We start from the raw sequence: 4,788 nt of genomic DNA, 5'->3' as shown, positions 1-4,788 counted from the left end.
TCAAAAAACAAATCTAGGGCCGGGGGTTTAGCTCAGTGGTGTAAGTGTCAGCTTGGCAAATGCGAGGTCGTGAATTCGATCCCCGGCACCAAAAAAAAAATCTAAAAATACAGCTACTATTTGATCCAGCTATACCACTCCTCAGTGTACAGCTGAAAGAATTAAAGTCAGCACACTACAGGAACACCCTTTTACCTGTCTAAGTTACCTTCTCCTCGCTTGGGACAAAATACTCAACACCCACAAGTTAAAGAGGGAGAGGTTTATTTGGCTCATGGTTTGTAGAGGTTTCAGTCCATGGTCAGCTGTCTCTGATGTAGGACAGCATGGCAGAGGGGCATCACAGAGGAGAAACCGTCTGTGACACGCAGGCAGGAAGCACTACAGGAGAAAAGGGAAGAGGAGGTATAGAATATTTATATTTTTGGTCATTCCCTTAGTGACCCATCCCTTCCTACCAGGCTTCCCCTCCCAACATCACACCCAAGTATAAACCCATCTGTCCACTAATTCAACATGGTCCAGTCACCTCCAAATACCCCCACCTATGAGCACATGAAGCTTGGGGGGGGGGGCATCTAGATATAAAACACAACAATGCCCACGTTTATTGTGGCACAATTTACAGTAGCCAAGATACGGAACCAGCCTAGGTGCCCATCAACAGATGACTGAAGAAAAAATAGTCTATATACACAATGGAGTATTTATGTAAAGGTAAAGAAGAAAAAATTGTGTCATTTTCAGAAAAAAATGGATAGAAGTGGAATACATCGTGTTACCTGCAATAAGCCAGACCAAAACACAAGTGCTGTATCTTCTCCCTAATAGGTGGCATCTAAAAAATATCATAAGAAAGTAGTCAATCATTTTATTTTCATAAACTTCACAATTCACGAAAAAACAGTAATGACTATTATTAGACAAAAGGAAGAGAGTAAGGAAGGAAAGTGGAGTGGAGGGAGGATAATGAGATGGATATGATCAGTATAAATGAAATGAAACTCTATCTTATAAAATTAATATGCACAAAGAAAAATATTTATGTAAACATCCACAGATATTTGTATAAGGATGGCTATTTCTCCATTATGTGTAACAGAAATAATTAGAAAGCAGTGAAATATCATTTGTAAGGATCAGTTAAATAATCAAGGCATTTAAACAATGTACAATTGTGCAGTCATTTTTAAATTTTTTTTTACTTTAAAAAGGATAAAAACCAATCAAAACAAACCAGTGTAAGAGATACAGAACTTCAAAACTTTACAAAACCAACAATAGTTACCATCATGCCTTTTGATGGCTTCAAAATAGCTGCAGATAACTTTGGACATAGTAAAAATAAAACACAACAGAATAGAAAAGAAACATAATAGAAAAGAAAAAATAAAAACAAAAACAACAAAGGACTTCAAAACAAGCCAATAGTAAATCCAAAAATTTGCTACCGTAATATATCTTGCTATCTTTGAAATAGCTGCTCCTGCCCATGGGATTTGACATAATCAAACAAAACAAAAGAGAATAAACCCAACCCAACAAAACAAAGGAAACGATATAGGACTTCAAAACAAGACCACAGGGAATCAACAACGGCTACCCCCTCAGAAGGAGATCCCCCCTAGATGCCACACTGCACATTGCTATCCTCAAACCTATGATGAGACCGCTGGCCCCAGACCTGCAATGCTAGTGAAACACCAGAGCAGCACAGGCGTCCAATCGCACTTCACCTCCATAGCTGTCATCGCAGCCTGTTTCTCTGGATAAGCTGGTCGCTAATGGTAGCGGGTAGGGGTACCAGGGAGGGAGAGATTGGTACTTCTTGTTTGCCAGCCCACATGCTGGAAGGGGCTGGGCTCTGTCTGTTCCAGTCTGGCAGCAGCCTGCACGTTGCACAGGTTCCCACACTGGGTTTGCTTGCCAGTGTGTCTTTGCTCTCTCTACCCCTAGTCTGCAAATGGTGTTGACTCACAGGGCAGGCTGGCGTCTGTCTGTTGCAGTGCAGAGGCGCCCTGTGCATGGCACTGGTTCTCAGACTGGGCTTGCATGCTGGTGTCTGTGCAGTCATTTGTGGCAATTCTATGTCTGCTGATATGACATACTGATAATAGGAGAAATAAAAGTATAAAAGCATATGCACAATATAATCCCATTCATGTAGGGAAAAAGTTTATCTCCCTGTTTCTTTACATAGATAATATATCTAAGAATAGATAATAATTTTCCTGAGTTCTTAGAAGTTGTGGTAGGACTGCAACAGTGAGATTAGATTGGAAAGAAAAAGACTTTTACTTTCTTCATCTTTAGCCATATTTAGATCTTTCATAGTGAACATTTATCACTTCTTAAATTTTTTTCAAAACAATGATATTTTTATCCGATGGAAAGCTATTTTCTCCAGTGTACTTAAAACATTACAGCAGTTTCTGAAAAGTAATTTTAACAAAGAATAATAAATTAAAAACCTGAAAGTTCAACTGAAACATTTATTCCAGTGAAATTAATTTAATTAGTTCATTGTTTTAAGACAATGAAAAGCTTGTTGCAGAGAGCTTTCTAAAACTTCATATAACCTAAAATGTAAATTAAATGTGTTCATGAAATACAATTCACTGTAAACTTTAGTAATAATAAGTTACGTACGTATCAGAATTTACATGATCTCTTCTGGTTTAACATTGTATTTTATCTTAAGGTCACTGTGATGCAAAGGAGTACCCATCAATAGTATTTTTGGTGGATTTCTATTAAGGCATACTCTACAAAGGCACATGAACAAATAAATATTTTGGAACTCGTTTTTCCAATGAAATTTTCATATTATTTTTATAAAGAATATAAAAGCAGAATAGAGACTTTGTTTACCCAGCTCACTCCCTCATTTTCACCACTTAGAATCATGCCTGGCACAAAGTCAGTCCTCCACAAATATTTGTCAAGTGAAAATACAAAGGCGAAAATTGACATTTAGAGGCAAATCTGATGGCCTGTAGTGGGAAAACGAAACTATCCTTGTAACCCTTTGTATGGTTAGATATGGTCAGCCTACACACAGAGCAAAGACAGTCTGTGAAGAGGACAAGTCATGGAGACTCTTAGGAATGGACTATCCATTAATTTGAAAATTTAAAAAGAATATTCCACTGCAACAGAGCCCAAAACAGTGTTATCTAATTTCACTTTAGCCACGCTTGTTTTGACTCTCGGTGATGAAAGATGGCTAAGGAGTGGCACTGCCCAGGTCTCGCAGCCCACGTCGTGTTTCTGGCCAGGTCCCTGCAATCCTCTGTTTTGCCAGCGTCCACTCCGCTGAGGTTTTGCCCTGTCCAGTCTGGACCTGGACCACAGCCATGTTTGTCCTGAGGCTTTGGGGAAACATGGTTTATAAATGCTTGTTTCCTCTGAGTCACCGCACAGACTTGTCCCTTTAGTACAAACATTCCATTTGGTTTGAAAACTGGGGAAGGAGGACGTGTAAGTCAGCGCTAACTGAATCAGGTTTGAAAGGAAAGGGGAAGTGAGAAAATTAAATAGAGTTTTCTGTGCTAGTGAGAGCCACAGAGAGACCCTTATCTTGGCTTCAGACACACACACCAAGTTCCATCTGTATTTATTTACTTGCCTTAATAAGAAAAGACAAAGTTCAGAGGGTAATTTTCCCCTAAGTTTCCATAAGAATGCTGGAAATGCGGCCACAGTTTCACAAAACAATTTAAGACAATTAGAACGTATAACAATTTTTAAATGTCCTTTTTAAAATAAAAACAAATTTGGCTTCTAATTTCCAGGCATTGTGGATCATATGATCTTTTAAATAACAACCTGTGAGCTTTAGTCACCACTTTTTTTCTATAAATTGTACGTTTCAAGTAAAAAGAATTAACTTTATTTTCTGACTGTTAAATATATCATTCTGCCTCATATCTCAGTGCCAGATTTATCATCTGTGTAACATGGATTACAATAACAGGTACTCAGAATGTGGTTATGAAACCCTGATATAATTAAGATGGATATAAAATATGATTCTTCATTCATGTATTGTGTGTCTTTGTGTACACTATCATTATGATCAATGAGCTCAGGCATTTGAGAAGCACCAGTTGGGTACAGGGTCCAGTGTCTCACACTGGGACCACAGCAGGTGCCAGCCAATTCCTGTTCTCAAAGGAATTATACCTCAGTACTGAAACTAAATATGATTTCTCTAAACCCTAGGTTTTTCATTACTAATTAGAAGTAAATAGTTAATATTTAGATCTTTGGTCCATTTTGACTTTAGTTTAGTACATAGTGATAGACATGGGTCTAGTTTTAGTCTTCAGAAGGTGGAAAGCCAGATTTTCCAATACCATTTATTAAAAAGGCTTTCTTCCTGTGAATATGTTTGACCTCTTTGTCAAAGATGAGGTGGCTGAGTGTGTTAGTAGCTATGTCAGCATACAAAAAACTGTTTCACTGATGATCAGGGGCTTTTTGTTGTTGTTGTTGTTTTTTTGTTTGTTTGTTTTGCTAGTACCATACTGATTTTATAGCAGAAGCTTTGTAGTATAATTTCAAGTTAGGGATTTTGATGCCTCCTGTCTTGTCTTTGTTGCCTAGGATAGCTTTTGCTATTCTATGTCTCTCATGGTTCGATATGAATTTTAGGAATTTTTTTCTAGATCTGTGAGATATACTAATGGTATTTTTATAGGGATTGCATTAGATCTGTGTAACAGTTTTGGGAGTATAGACATTTTCTTATTGTTCTTCCTATCCAGGAACAAGGGATATCTTTCC

The sequence above is a fragment of the Cavia porcellus genome, unplaced genomic scaffold, assembly GCF_034190915.1.
Source record: "Cavia porcellus strain 051 isolate PalLab524CR breed Dunkin Hartley unplaced genomic scaffold, mCavPor4.1 scaffold_9, whole genome shotgun sequence".
Classification (NCBI taxonomy): Eukaryota; Metazoa; Chordata; class Mammalia; order Rodentia; family Caviidae; genus Cavia; species Cavia porcellus.
Note: the sequence above shows the minus strand (reverse complement) of the source record.